Source organism: Myxocyprinus asiaticus, chromosome 6 (assembly GCF_019703515.2).
Source record: "Myxocyprinus asiaticus isolate MX2 ecotype Aquarium Trade chromosome 6, UBuf_Myxa_2, whole genome shotgun sequence".
Taxonomy (NCBI): Eukaryota; Metazoa; Chordata; class Actinopteri; order Cypriniformes; family Catostomidae; genus Myxocyprinus; species Myxocyprinus asiaticus.
This window is the reverse complement of record NC_059349.1, coordinates 4,281,801-4,298,663: the sequence shown is the minus strand read 5'-3', so window position 1 is coordinate 4,298,663 and position 16,863 is coordinate 4,281,801.

Sequence of the window (16,863 nt, the reverse complement as noted above, 5' to 3'; positions counted from 1 at the left end):
TTATGCTCCTCCGCGTTCCCGGAATTAAAAGCGGAAATGCCGCGCGAACATCGCTATTAATCCAAGGTTTCTGATTTGGATAGATCCGTACTGTTCTGGTCGGAACCACGTCCTCTACGCACGTTCTGATGAAGCACATTACGCTATCAGCGTAAAGTTCGATGTCGTCATCAGAGGCGGACCGGAACATCTCCCAGTCCGTGTGATCAAAACAGTCCTGTAGCATAGAGTCTGATTGGTCTGACCAGCACTGGATCGTTCTGAGGGTGGGTGCTTCCTGTTTCAGTTTCTGCCTGTAAGCGGGCAGAAGCAGAATGGAAGAGTGATCCGATTTGCCAAATGGTGGGCGGGGGAGGGATTTATAGCCATCCCGGAAGGGAGAGTAGCAATGGTCCAAAACCCGGTCCCCTCGTGTGTTGAAACTAATGTGCTGGTGGTATTTTGGTGCGACTGATTTTAAACTGGCTTTATTAAAGTCCCCGGTCACAATGAACGCGGCCTCAGGGTGCGCGGTTTCCTGCTCACTTATAATCCCATACAGTTCCTTGAGTGCCCGGTCTGTGTCGGCTTGTGGGGGAATGTACACAGCAGTGATAATGACCGCTGTGAATTCCCTCGGTAGCCAGAATGGTCGACACAGAAGCATAAGAAATTCCAGATCAGGAGAGCAGAAAGACTTGATAGAATGAACGTTCCTCTGATCACACCAGGATTTGGTGATCATAAAACATACACCACCTCCTCTAGTTTTACCTGAGAGGTTTTTCACTCTGTCCGCTCGGTGCACGGAGAACCCCGTGGGTTCAATGGCTGAGTCTGGAATCTCCGCAGACATCCAAGTTTCCGTAAGGCAGATAATGCAGCAGTCCCTTGTATCTCGTTGGAAAGAGATCCGCGCTTTCAGCTCACAGAGCTTGTTATCCAGAGACTGAACATTTGCCAGAAGAATAGTGGGTAGCGGGGGTCGATTTGCGTGGCGTCTTACTCTGATGAGAACGCCGGCTCTGTTTCCCCTTTTCCTTTTGCGTTTCCGCGGCCGTGCTGCCCAGACAAAGGGCTCCGCTTGTGTGTTTGTAAACAGCGGGTCAGCATTGAGGAATGTGAAGTCCGGTTTACGGTGTGAAATTGCTGAACCAATGTCCAAAAGTGTTTGTCTGTCGTAGACAATAAGGCAGACAACATCCAAGACAAAAAAACATAAGAATTGTGAACAAAACAAACAAAACATTACTATGTTGTGTCGGAGCTCGCAACGCAGCAGCCATACTCTGCGCCATCTTGAGTCTCAAGAGTCTTGAGACGGGATAGCCTTCATTGTCCTCACGCATCGATGAGCCTTGGGCACCCAACACCCTGTCGCCGGTTTGTAGTTTTTCCCTTCTCGGACCACTGTCGGTAGGTACTCACCACTAATGACCGGAAGCACCCCACAAGCCTTGCCATTTCAGAGATGCTCTGACAAGGGCCAAACTGTTATGGCCAGAAGGTCTTTAATCCTGCCCATTTCTCCTGTGTTCAACACGTTAACTACGTGAACTGATTGTTCGCTTACCATCTAATCTACCCAGACCTTGACATGTGGCCTTGTTAGGAGATGATCAATGCTATTTGCCTCACCTGTGAGTGGTCATAATGTTTTGTCTCATCAGTGAATGTTCTGTAAACATTCTTCCCATTGTTCCTCCTCGATATCTAAACCTAGTTCCCCTTTCCACGCTCTCCTGATTACTGTTGTAACACCATCTATCTGATCAGTTATTACTTGATAGAAATAAGACACCGCTTTTGGATCACCTGCTCTAAATCTATTGATTTTCTCTAGCACAGCATGTTTCTGTGACCTCTCAGATTGGAGAAGTACTTTCTCACATAGTCTCTAATTTGCAGGTATCTATATATAATTGTCCATCCATATAGAGAGAAGTTTTCTCGTGTATTCTTGTCTGATTCCACTGGGAGAAGACATGGTCATTAAGTGCAGGAATAAAGGAGTCATTCTGAAATATTTGGCTATCCACTAGGGCTGGGTGATATGGCCAAAAATATTATCACAATATCGTCTGATATCGATATTTATCAAAAAATACATTTCATACAATTAATGTGGGAGGAAATGCATTCCACATGTTTGTTAGACCTTAAGAATGAATGTAAACATAACTTGTTTTTTTAAACTTGTTAAGTAAACACAGAGGGTAAACTATCTTTAAAGTATACTCCGTTTAAGATTTAATCCTACATAAAGTGTGTGTTACCTCTTTTCGATCTTCAGCTGATGTTTGACTCCACTGAAAGACTTTCTTTTGACACTCCACAATAAGCTGGATTGCCAATAAAAATCAAAATAAGAAATACTTTCTTGCCTGTGACAATGCTATGGATCATGAAAAAACATTTAACTAACTAATAAACAGCAATGGTGTTGATGTCAGAGTTGCTGTTGTGTTCAGTCGATAACATTATTGCATTGTTAGTGCTGTCTTGTTTGGTACACAATAATATCATTGTAGTCGGATAGCTGGCTAGCAGTTACTGAGCCTCATTACCGGTTTCCATTGCAGCAGGGCTATGCTAGCCTGCTAATACTTCCTAACATGCTTTCTAACTGTGATTCAGTTAGCTTGTTGTGTGTATAACTTTGCTGAACTGCTTGTGTTTTTAGTGAGACGTACCTGATCCGATCATCTAGATGTAGAACATAGGCAAAATATCGAAAATTACTCAAAAGTTTATCATCAATATCTGAATTGTATTAATTTTTTGATAAATTTGAATGTTTTATTGCCCAGCCCTACTATCTACTGTATGTACACATTAGGAGTTTTTATATAAGTTATAATCTGTTTCCAAATTTTTAATGCTTGATCTATCACCAAATGAATATTGTATATAAACGTGTTTACTTTTCCTGGGCTGTTACAAAGAGCCTGTAGGTAAGAATTGGAGTAGAGGGCTTGTTCTATTTTAAGCCAATCATGATTTTCATACATTCCCTCCATTTGATCAGCCTTTTACCATGATAGTATGCTTTAAAAATAGGTAAGCCAAATTTCCCCTCTTTCATAGGCTCAAACAGATGCATCTTGATTATTCTCACCATTATGTAAACCCACAGACATTGAACTATTATCTTTTCTAGTTGTTTAAATAGCAATTGTGGTATACATGAAGAAATGTATTGAAATAGATGGAGGAATCTTGGCCAGACATATTTAAAAAAAGTTTAATTGAAGTAAGAAGTGGAGGAATAGACTCACTGGGATATATATATATATATATATATTAAAAAAACTGAATATCATATGCATAAAAATAAATATGTTGAGGGGAGTCTCCCACCATAATTTGTTGAATATCTGCCTGTTGTCTGTATGAAGCTTGAGACTCTACAGTGACTGCAAATAGGAATGGGGACAGCAGACAGCCTTGTCATGTCCCTCTATGAATTGAGAAAGGGACTGAAATATTTTGGTTTGCCACTACTAGGGACATGAATATATAACTTTTATCCATTTTACAAATACAGGGCCAAAACAAAATATATTTAATATTGACCATATAATCCCATTCAATTTGGTCAAATGCATGCTGGGCATCTGAAGAGATAACCACTGCCTCTAATTTGTGTTCTAAATATAAGACATTGTTCTTTAACCTTAACGCAGGTTAAAGAACATATGCCTGCCAGGCATAAAGCCTGTCTGGTCTGGGTGGATAATATCGCAAATATGTGTCTTCAACCTGTTTGCGAGAATTGTCCCAATTATTTTGATTTTGTGGGTAATAGAGAAATTGGTCTATATGTCAAGACCAATAATTGGTAACTTCTTAGCTAGGGATAAGGGTGATACTCGCACTGTACATTGATAGGGGAAAATAACTAACTTCCTCTGAATGCTTGTTCATTGTAAATTCAATACTAATTCCATCCAGCCCTGGAGCCTTATTATTAGGAATCTCCTTGATTTCAGCTTCTACCTCTTCTGCATGTATATTAAATGTCTTCCCAGCCTCTTCATTTCATTTAAGTTTATTTCTTTTGGGTCTGTTATTATTGTACAGTCTTTGCTCTTAATATAGCTCTAGAGGCTTGGTCTTGTCTTAATTGCCATGCTAATAGATGGTGTGGTTTGTCGCCATATTCATAATATTTTTGACAGCATAATAACTGCATAATAACCTCAAAAAATTGTCATACAATAATGAGTTGTATACATACTTCAGTGTAACAATTTGTTAGTAGTGTCATGTTTGGGTTGTTTTTAAGTCTTCGAGTCTAGTAGGGGTATTTTCCATTACAGTAATTCTTTGCTTTTTTCCTTTGAGCCGCTTCGAATGCAGTTATTCCCCTATTACTATCCCTTTAATGTTGCCAGTAAATTTAAATCATGTACATCGCCTTATCGTTAAAGGTGCTGTAAGCTATTTATTTTCATGGAAAGGTATGGAAAAACATTTACTACTCCCTGAAAAATATTAATGAAATAAGTGGCCTGAGATATCGGTCCCTGTGACAGCTCTAGACTCTGTAAACAGCAATAAAAAATGTGTCCATGGGGTGCGGACAATGTTGCTTTCTGCCTGTCAAACATTTAGCACGTGACAGTGAAATATTGAGGCATAGTGCCATTTTTATGTCATGTTGGTCATAACAGTTGTCAGTTGATGGCGCTATTTTGCTGCTGTTGTTTTTGACAACCGTTTCTGCTCATGTCAGTGTCAATAAAGCTAATTTGGTATCTCTGGAGTGCAGGGTTTTGGAAAGAGGGGGCATGGCTAATCCAACGGCTCAGCTTGTCGAAATTCTAGAATGGCTAAAAATTTTGTAATTTGAATTGTCTAGTCTAAGGTTCATGATCAGATATTAGTATATCGTGATATTGTGATGTACTGACATTTGATAATAACTTGGAATCCAGAAGGAAAAAATAATTCCTTGAATAAGATTTATGTACAGAAGATAAAAATTAAAAGTCTACCTGAGGGACTAAGAATTCTCCATATGTATCTACAAAATGTAAAGACTGCATATGTTTTCTTAACATTGTGCTTGATTTGGATGCAGTGTTAGCCGGCTGTCTGTCTTATGTTTTGTCCAGCACACAGTTGAAATCGCCTCCTACAATTACATTCGTCTCGTGATTGTTTTAAAACAAGGGAGGATCATAAAAATTCGGGGCATACAGATTCAATAGAATAAATTGTTTTGAATTTATAGAACCAATCACTATAATGTATCTACCAAACTGACCTGAGATAGTTTTATTTGTATTTTTTATGAATAAATGGTACATTTTTCCATACAAGATTAGCCACTTCCCTGGCCTTAGTGCTGAAAGTGGACTGATATACCTGTGTAACACAGTTGGATTTTAATCTGTTTTCATCTCCCTTCTTGATATGCATTTTCTTAATAAAGCATATGTCTGCTTTCAAAGATATGGCTGTCACGATTATGAAATTTGTCTGGTTCTCACCATTATGAAGATTAATTGTACGTTTTAGTTCTTTTACAATTATGACAATTAATTGTCATACAAATGGTCATGCTTTTGTCATATGTGTATGTGTGCTTCATTAACCTTAAGAAGCCATTTATTCATTTTTAACTTTTACATGATTTCCTTTAAGGCTTTAAAAACCTATGAATGACATCAAAAATAATATTTTAAATATAAAAACATTTCTAAATACTTAAAATATGGGGGCCTGGGTAGCTCAGCAAGTATTGACACTGTCTGCCACCCCTGGAGTCACAAGTTCAAATCCAGGGCATGCCAAGTGACTCCAGCCAGGTCTCCTAAGCAACCAAATTGGCCCAGTTGCTAGGGAGGGTAGAGTCACATGGGGTAACCTCCTCATGGTTGCTATAACGTGGTTCTCGCTCTCGGTGGGGTGCATGGTGAGTTGTGCATGGATGCCGCAGAGAATGGCGTGAAGCTTCCACACGCGCTACGTCTCCACGGTAACGCGCTCAACAAGCCATGCGATAAGATGCGTGGGTTGATGGTCTCAGACATGGAGGCAAATGAGATTTGTCCTCCGCCACCATGAGGACTTAGAGCGCATTGGGAATTGGGCATTCCAAATTGGGGAGAAAAGGGGAGAAACAAAATACTTAAAATATCGCTCTCTCTTTTTGGTCAACTTTAGTTTTGGTCCATTTTGCATTTGCACCATTGTTGTTGTTGGAACCCAGCCAACCTGATTATTATATTATATTATATTAGTTATATTAAGTATGTAGTAGTAAAATATTTATATAAAAATTTCTTCACTTTCACACGTTACTTAAAGGCTCTTCATTAACCTACAAGCCCTTATTTCACATGAAGAAAGACTTTTGAGATTCTGTGTTTCTTCATTCTATCATCTCGGGCATGACACAGGGCTCCTTTGTGTCACTGCATGTCTTTAACACTGCGTGAACAAACCCATAACAACAAATCACGTTTGTCATTACATGATCATTAAATTAAAGTGAAACTGGAGTGCTTTGCATTCACTATCATCCTAGTTTATATTTTTGTGGGAGTTTAGCGTGAACCTCCGCAGAGTCCTGAATAAGTCCTGTTCTCAGTGCGGTCCACAGTGCAGCTCAGAGAGGTGGTTGGCATTTAAAGGGATCAAGCATTCTTCAGAATAATCTCCCAAGTGGGGATTCTGAAAGAAATCCTCACTGATCAGGGCACTAATTTAATGTCACATACACTACGTGAGCTGTATGATTTATTGTGTAATAAATCGATTCGGAAAAGCGTGTGCCATCCACAAATGGATGGCTTGGTTGAACAATTTAATAAGACCTTAAAAAATATTATTCGTAAGTCCGTACACGAAGATGCTCGGAATTGGGATAAGTGGCTCGAACCTCTGTTATTTGCAGTACAAGAGGTCCTGCAAGCCTTAACGGGGTTTTCCCCGTTTTAATTGTTATATGGGTGTAAGCCTCGTGGTGTGTTATACGTCATGAAGGAAAATTGGGAAGAGGGACCTTCACAGAGTAAAAATTAAATACGTTCTTTACCTGAGAGCAAAACTCCACACACTGGGGCGTCTATCACAGGAGAATTTGCTACAGGCTCAAGAACATCAGTCCCAGCTGTATAACAGGGGAGCTCGGCTAAGGGAGTTTGCACAGGGAGTTAAAGTACTTGTATTACTGCCCACATCAAGCTCGAAATTACTCACGAAGTGGCAAGGGCCCTTTGAGGTCACACAGTGAGTTGGGGAAGTCAAATTTGAGGTAGTGCGTACAGATAGGGGCGGGGCTCATCAAATTTACCACCTCAGCCTACTAAAACCATGGAGAGAGTCGGTCCCCTTATCCTTACGATGATAGTTCCGGAAAGGGAGGAGCTAGGTCTAAAAACCAATCAGTTCACCCCAGTGCCTTGCGGAGACCACCTCTCACCATCACAACGTACAGAGTTTGCAAGGTTGCAAAATAATTATTCTGACGTGTTTTCGCCTCTCCCTGGCCACACTAATCTCATAAAACACCACATCGAGACAACCCCCAGGGTAGTGGTATGTAGTCGGCCCTTCCGGTTACCTGAACACAAAAAACAGGTAATATGGGAAGAATTAAAGGTCATGCTCGATATGGGGATAATAGAAGAATCCCAGAGTGATTGGGCCAGCCCGGTAGTTCTGGTACCTAAGAGCGATGGCTTGGCTCTTTTCTATGTGGATTATAGGAAAGTCAACACAGTGTCGAAATTTGACGCATATCCAATGCCTCGTATTGATGAACTGCTCGATCAGTTGTGCACGGCTCGCTTTGATTCGACAATGGATTTAACAAAGGGATATTGGCAGATCCCCTTAATGCTGATGTCCAGTGAGAAAATGGCCTTCTCCACACCATTTGGGTTGCACCAATTTGTGACCCTTCCATTCGGTTTGTTTGGAGCCCTGGCTACGTTTCAGCGTCTTATGGACCGAGTCCTCAGACCGCACTCTGCATATGCCGCTGCTTATTTGGATGTTATCATTATTTACAGTAATGATTGGCAGCGGCACATGCAGCATCTGAGGGCTGTTCTGAGGTCGCTGCGACGAGCGGGGCTCACAGAAAACCCGTAGAAGTGCACAATTGGGCGGGTGGAGATACAGTATCTGAGGTTCCACTTGGGTCATGGGCTAGTGCGGCACCAAATTGATAAAACCACGGCAATTGCGACATGCCCAAGACCCAAGACCAAAAAGGAGTTGAGACAGCTCCTGGAGCTGGCTGGCTATTATCAAAGGTTTGTGCCTAATTATTCAGATGTTGCCAGCCCGCTGAATGATCTCACTAAAAAGGGAGCTCCAGACCCGGTCCAGTGGACGGAGCCATGTCAACAAGCTTTCACGCATGTAAAAGCTGCACTTTGTGGAGGGCCGCTTCTGCATTCCCCTAACTTCTCTCTCCCTTTGTTTTGCAGATGGATGCATCGGACAGGGGGCTGGGTGCTGTACTGTCCCAGGTGGTGGAGGAGCGCCCGGTACTGTACATTAGTCGGAAGCTCTCTATGAGAGAGACTAAGTACAGCACCATAGAAAAGGATTGCTTGGCCATCAAGTGGCTGGTCCTCACTCTCCGCTACTTTTTGTTGGGATGAGCATTCACCCTCTGTTCGGACCATGCCCCTCTCCAGTGGCTCCACCGCATGAAGGATGCCAATGCCTGGATCAGTCGTTGGTATCTGGCACTCCAGCCCTTTAAGTTCGAGGTGGTCCACAGGCCGGGGGCGCAGATGGCTGTCACGGACTTCCTCTCTAGTAAGTGGAAGGGGGGGTACCGAACTGAGTTGGGCGGTGGGGGTATGTGGGGGCAAGGGCATGGCCGAGCATTCATCTGGGGAGAGAGGAAGCGGTAAGGGTTTTCACCTGAGATGAATTGCGGCTAATTGTGATTTCTATGTTCACAGTGAGAGGCGGGGAGTTAAAAGGCTGCCCAAAACCCCAGAGAGAGAGAATCCAGCTGACAAGTTGTGTGTGTGTTGCTTGGCTTTTATAAAGTTTTATATTCACGCTTAAGGCGGACGTGTTTGATTTATAAATAAAAGTGACATACCTGAGTTGGAATCGCTGTTCCCCACTTCCTAATTTCATTGAACCTTTACAGTTAGCCAGAGCAGAACTTGAGTGAGTCAGTTTGGCTGCACTCAACCACAAAACTGATGTTACCCATTTGAATTCTACATTAAAAGTGCTAGGGAGGACATCAAACCTCTCTAACTGTTACTCAGCCCCAACACTGTAAACAGCACTGATGAGGTAAAGAGGAGACAACCCATGCACAAACATTATAACAAGGCTTAAAATCACATCAGCATCCTTAATAAAATGTATCAAGTAACACTACTGTAACTGGTATTATGACATTCATATCAAGAATCATATCAAATATATTATGGTGAATCTATCAGACTTAATTTTGATTAACTACAACTTTCACAGTTGTAAAGCTTTAAAGTTTCTATACACACTATGCACTCCAAAACACCTGAGGTAGCTTAGTGTTGTCTCACCACAGTCTCTCTCTGTCTCACTTGGCCTGTGGAACTGCCAGTCAGCTGTCAACAAAGCGGACTTCATCTCGGCCTTCGCCAGTCAGTCAAAACTGAATGGTTTGGCTCTGACTGAGACATGGATTGGCACAAACTACACTGCAACTCCCTTGGCTATCTCTACCGACTTCACTTTCACCCACACCCCTCGTCTTACTGGGCAGGGTGGGGGAACTGGTTTGCTCATTTCCATCTCATGGAAATGCAATTTTTCTCATCTATCTGCAATAATACACCATTTGAAATCATGCCATTACTGCCACTAATCCTGCTAATGTTAATGTTTTGATCTGATTTTTAATCAATCGTCCCCCAGGTCAACTAGGCAACTTTGTTTAGGAGCTAGATGTATTGGTGTCCTCATTCCCTGAGTATGGCACTTCACTGGTGGTCCTTGGGGACTTCAACACCCACCTGGACAAAACTCAAGCGGCTGACTTTCTAGCGCTTTTGACCTCATAAGATTGAACACCCCTGCAACACACAAAGCAGGAAAACAGCTAGATCTCATCCTTACCCATAGCTGTATCTCCAATAATCCTCTTGTTACTCATTTAAATATCTCTGATCACTTCTTCATCGAGTTCTCCGTCACTCTCTCTCTTCCTCCTTACCTCTCACCCCACCTATGGTTTCCTTACACTGTAACCTTTGCTCTCTCTCCCCCACTTGCTTCTCTTCTATGGTCATTGCATCCCTTCAATTCAGCACTTCCCTTCACTTGATATAAATGCTCTTTGCTCAACATTGACTTCTTTCCTTGATAGTGTCTGTCCTCATACCTCTAGGCCAGCACATGCCAAACCCTCTAGACTCTGGCCATTAGAGACACTTTTTGACCACTGCACTAATCTCAGGTCTGTGGAAAGGAAGTGGCGCAAGTAAAAAGACTCTGCTGACCTGAGCAAGTATCAATCTCTTCTCTCCTCTTTTTCCTCTAGTGTTTCTGCTGCTAAGGTTGAATATTACCAGAATAAGATCAGCAACACTTCAGATTCCTGTAAACTGTTTCCAACTTTCTCTATCTCCCTCCACCGCCTTCCACTTCTTCTCTGACTGCTGATAACTTTGCCATGTTTTTTTTACTGACAAAGTAGTGAGCATCAACAGCCAATTCTTTATACCACACACCCACAACCTCTCAGAGACTGAGATCTCCAAAGTGTATCTTGCTAACCATCCTACCACCCGTCCCCTTTACCCTATTCCCACCCATCTTCTGCAAACTGCCTCTTCATCAATCTTACCCACACTCACACACATCAAACAAATGACTTACTACTGTACAGTTTCCCCAACACATTTAAGCAGGCTCGAGTAACCCCCACTGTTAAAAACAAACAAATAACCCCACAGTAGTTGCTAACTACCTACCTTTCTTTGCTAAATCTCTTGAGAGGGTTGTTTTCAACCAGTTGTCTGCTTTTCTTTTACAGAACAATCTACTCGACAGACATCAGCCTGTGTTTAAAAAAAGAACAATCAACAGAGACTGCCCTCTTGTCAGTAGTGGAAACCCTGTGACTGGCGAGAGCCAATTTCAAAACATCTGTCCTTATCCTCCTCGAATTGTCTGCTGCTTTTGACAGTGAACCATCAGATTCTCCTGTCCACTCTCTCTGACCTGGGTTTCACAGGAACTGCACTTGGATGGTTTGAGTCATACCTCACAGGCAGATACTTCAAGGTCACCTGGAGAGGAGAGGTGTCCAAGTCACACCAGCTGACCACTGGTGTTCCTCAGGGATCAGTGCTTGGACCCCTCCTTTTTTTTCGATCTACACTACATCACTCGGACCCATCATTAAGGCACATGGTTTCTCCTACCACTGCTATGCAGATGATACACAGCTCTACCTGTCATTCCAGCCTGACGACCCCACCATCTCAGTTCATATCTCTGCCTGTCTTTCAGAGATCTCAGCCTGGATGAAGGAACGTCACTTTCAGCTCAGCCTTGCCAAGACAGAACTCCCCGTGATCCCAGCCAACCCGTCTGTTGACCACAACCTATATTCATTTGGTTCAACTACACAAACACTAACCAAAAGTGCCCGGAACCTGGGAATGATGGTGGATGAACAGCTTAACTTCACAGCCAGCATCTCATCAACAGCCCGATCCTGCAGGTTCACACTTTACAACATCAGGAAAATCACACCTTTCCTGTCCGAATATGCCACACAGCTCCTGATCCAAGCTCTGGTCATTTCAAGGCTGGACTACTGTAATGCCCTGTTGGCTGCTCTCCAAGCTAGCACAATTTAGCCACTTCAGATGGTCCAGAACACTGCAGTACATCTGGTCTTCAATCAGCCAAAAAGTGCTCACATCACCCCACTCTTGATTACACTCCACTGGCTGCCAGTAGCTGCCCGCATCAAATTCAAGGCTTTGACTCTGGCATTCAGGACAGCTAAAGGAACAGCTCCCTCTTACTTCAATTCATTTCTCCAGGTATATGTCCCAACTCGCTGTCTGCAGTCAATGAACAAGTGGCGCCTGGTGGTCCCGTCGCAAAGAGGCACAAAGTTTCACGATCATTCACTCTCTCTGGTTCTCTGTGGTGGAATGAGCTTCCAACCTTCACACGATCTGCTGATACCATCTCAGCATTCAAGAAACAGCTGAAAACACACCCGTTCTTCAAGCACTTAACCAATCAACACTAAATGCTCTTACTTTTTTAACAAAAAAAAAATGTGTCTGTCTCTTTCTTTTGAGCTAGCATCTTTACTACTTCAGCTACTGTGAGAACAGCAGTGCGATACTGAAGATATTGTTGACTTGTATGATAAATTGCTTGTTTTGTACCTCATTTGTAAGTTGCTTTGGATCGTGGTGTTTATTTTGATCTTAATTCCTTCTATCCTGTTGTTTTAATCAGGGTGGATAAAGAATGTAAAAACTATCCTAAATTATAAACAACTGGGCCCATGGACAGAAGACCCCATCCATTGGAGTCCTTCAACTCAAGACTTAAAGTCTTAAAAATCAAAGCGAAGGGAGACGATTGCAATCTCAAAACCTCAGTTGTATTGGTTACAATGCTTTAGTCATAAAACGTAAGATTAAAAAGGTATTGTAAATGGTTACAAAGAACAATCTTAACTGCACAACAGTAGCATTGGGGAAACAGCTTACAATCGATGCCAATTCCCATGTTCTATCAATTCATGTGTCTTTATATAGTCAATCTTTGCACTCTTTCTAGTCTAGGGATTCCCAGGGTGATGTCACTTGCAGCTTTGAGAAAGCTTTTAAAACCCTTCTCAGTTTCGTAGCCAGATTACTTTTTCTTTTCCTGGACGTCTTTCTCTTGAGTCTCTGTCGTTTGGTTTGTAGAACATATTCATACACACCCCATTCTCTGTTGTTTACTTATGTTTATCTCATTGGGTACATTTAGGTTAAACTTCTTTATTTTAAAACATGTACATGCTCTTCTATTCTAAACGTAAAAATATAATAAAGCAGTTCAAAAACTTTTAAAGCAGTTCTCTTTTTATCTCTTTGAGATTACACAGAAACAGCTATATGTTGAAGCTAGTTGCTTATTTAACATACCCATCCAGAGGCTTACTTCAAGGCTACTTCATTTTAGCTCAAAACTAATACATTGAAGCCATCTTCTAAACATTCAAATGTACTACATTATAAGCATTTTAAACAAGGTACACTACATCAAATTTATACGGAATACTTGTAAGTAGGGGTGCACCGATTGATCGGCCACCGATCTAAATCTAAATCACCGATGGCAGAGTCTTAAATCTGTGATCAGTGATCGGCCAATCGTGCTTAGATTCAGGGCTGATCTTTTTTGCAGCACACAGGGAAACACACATACAGTGCTACTCTAAGAAATGAGCACTTGCTCAGCCCTGGAAGCATACAGTGTGGCCTCTGGAGGACGAATTGTTGGCATTTCAAAGCATTCGCAAATTTATACATTCAGACATGCTGTAATTAAGATGAATATACCATTTTGTTTTTTAAAAACTGTGTAAAGGCCGATTTATACTTCTATGTCAAACCTACGGCGTAGGCTACACATAGCTATGGCGGTTATGGCCTGATGTGCACCTTCTCAAAAATGTCGCGCCGACGCAGACGACCACAGCTGCGATTGGTCCACTGTGTTACCAGAGACTGCCAACAGCACGATAAGAAATTATCCACGCTAGCAGTGCATTTTCTCCTAGATTATTTTATCTATTCATCTACACCGATCAGCCACAACATTAAAACCACCTGCCTAATATTGTGTAGTATCGTGACAATCATGCCATGGTCCAAATCACTGAGATCAAATTTTTCCCCATTCTGATGGTTGATGTGAACATTAACTGAAGCTCCTGACCCATATCTGCATTATTTTATACACTGCACTGCTGGCACACGATTGGCTGATTAGATAATTGCATGGATGATTGTTGGTGCCAGACGGGTTGGTTTGAGTATTTCTGTAACTGCTGATCTCCTGGGATTTTCACGCACAACAGTCTCTAGAATTTACTCAGAATGGTGCCAAAAACAAAAAAAACATCCAGTGAGGGACAGTTCTGTGGACAGAAATGCCTTGTTGATGAGACAGGTCAACAGAGAATGGCCAGACTGGTTCGAACTGACAAAGTCTACGGTAACTCAGATAAACGCTCTGTACAATTGTGGTGAGAAGAATATCATCTCAGATGCGGGTTGGCACTGTTTTGGCGGCACGAGGGGGACCTACACAATATTAGGCAGGTGGTTTTAAAGTTGTGGCTGATCGGTGTATATCCACAGATTAGTGATCATGTTACATTGTGTTGGGACCAGTTATGTTTTTTGTGAGCATCTGCTGTTTTTATATTCTGTTTTATATGAACAAGCAAAAACGTGACAAAAGATACTTCTGTTTACATCTTATAAACTTTTCTCGGGTCTTTTACTCAATATATATATCAGGTATGTGAGTGAAAAACTACTTGCCGTATTCTAATCCAGAACTTTCCGATCTGTATGATGTTTTGACTGTATGTTTGACAGTATGGTTTACAGTAAATAATCACATTTCATAAGTTATGAAAATGGAACAGATGTTAAGAGTTGGTTATTTTGTCTAAATGCATAGTAAAGATTTTAAGCTTTAAAATGACACCCATTGTGTGTTGGTCAAGCAAGCAGTTATTGATTAATTTGTTTTGTTTTTTTCAGCACGGAGAGTCAAAATATGCTACATTATTTTTAAGCGAGTAAGAAGCAATCATACAGTACATGCCTAATTTATTTTCTCTCTGCATTGCAAGCAACATATATAATAAATAATATGTACCTAAATACACACTTTAATGAACTCATTTTCAATGCTTTAATAATTAAAAAAATACTTTTGAATCAATTTCCTCTAAATACAATAGCATTTTGGCTGTATAGTCACAAAACGACGCAGACACACCAACCCAGAACTATAAATGCAAACCAATGTGTTGGTAAATACGTGGAGCCTATGCCATAGGTTCGACGCATAAGTATATACCGGCCTTAAGAATTACATGTGTATGAATATTAAGGTGCCCATTTTCAAGAGTCATTATTACGGCAGTAATTCTGACTCGCCGCGTAGTTAAGAGCACAGAGAGGACAAAGATACTGCAAACGGGTATAAATTAAACGACAAATAAACATGCAAATACATATCTGAGAACACGTGAAATAACGTGAGTTGTAACAATCAGACAGTGGGTGCTTGTCATTTCTTAAATTGTGCATCCTCGTTTCCTAACTCCTCTGTCCTCAAGCCTGTGACCCAGAAACCGATCAAAGTCTGCCATCATGAAGGACGTATACATTATCGAAGATCAAGAACAGAGGAAGCTTCCCGAGGATGCTTTAGCAAGGAATCGCAGGAGCATCCTCAGCGGAAGACCTTTGGCTGAAGCACCTGACGCATGTAAAAATTCTCCCCCTTCACATCTGACACAACAGTTTTCATTCTGTTTAAATAAACCATAATTGTCACATACTTCAACAGTGTATCCTGAATTATTAGGTCTTATTATGAAAATATCAAGTAATTAAGTTTCAACAACATAACGTCAAGCGATCCGAGGTAATACAGCTGTGCAGAGACGGTGCTCTCAAGTGACACGTGAGTGAGCAGGACACCATTTTACAAATCCGCCTTGCTTTGCCTCGTTTTCTTTCCTTGCACCCTTTCCTCGTTTCCTAAGAGGGAGGAGCTAAGAAACGAGGAAAGGAAGCAAAGAAAGGAAATGAGGATGCACAGATTCAGAAATGAAAAGTATCCAGTGTGTAGAGTGATCCAGAGAGCTTTCAGCTCCACTCTCTTCAACATGCACTTTCTTGGTGTCAATCAAACAAACGCGCTCTTCAGGTGTTCTCAGTATCTCACAGTCACTCATCCCAACACTATTCTATGAGGATCCCAATTTAAATCAGTTTAATGTTGGTCACAATACCACTAATCACAGCAATTACAGTTCAACCTTAATGGCGCCGCATCTTCAAGCAGTTGCTTAGTAATTCGTGATTTGTGCTACAACAAAACGGCAAGTAATCAAATCATAGATACTCATGTTTTCTCACTGGAGCGGTTTTGGAGCTTGTAATAAATATATATTTCTAATTTTTAAACGTATCTCTGGTGTGTGTGACGCTCTCATGGTTTATGCTGATTGCCAGTACATCACAATGACCTTTTTATAGTGACAAAAGTAATAATCATAATCGTTTTCTATACAAATAAATGTTATCATTTTACAATTAATGTCATGTACTTTTACTGTGTGGGGCATAAACATATAACTGCAGCATATAACTTGCAAAAGTGTGACAAAGGGCACTTTAAAAGAACATTAGTATCGGCTGATCTTATTTTTTATTTTTTTTTTAAATCAGTGATCGGTATCAGCTTCAAATTCCCTGATCGTTGCACCACTACTTGTAAGGTTATATATAAGGAAAATAATCATAGTAAAGTTTCATTTAGCAAAGCATTATAGTAAGTCATTCAGAGTAAACACACATTATACTTGTAAAAGTAAAAACATAATAAAGCAGTATTCTTGCATTTATCTCATTATCCAAAAAGCATTAAGACTATTCGTCTTTTTTTTTTTTTCATGAAAAAATACTATAGTTTATTTTTTAGAAAGACTATATACTGTACATTGACCGAACTATGGTAATAAAGAGCCATCCATGGTCTTACCAGTGGTTTTGGCCTTATTAATACAAATGCCACTCTTAAACAGTGGAAGAACAATGGTAAACTTTTATAAAGGCAAATACACTTTAGAAT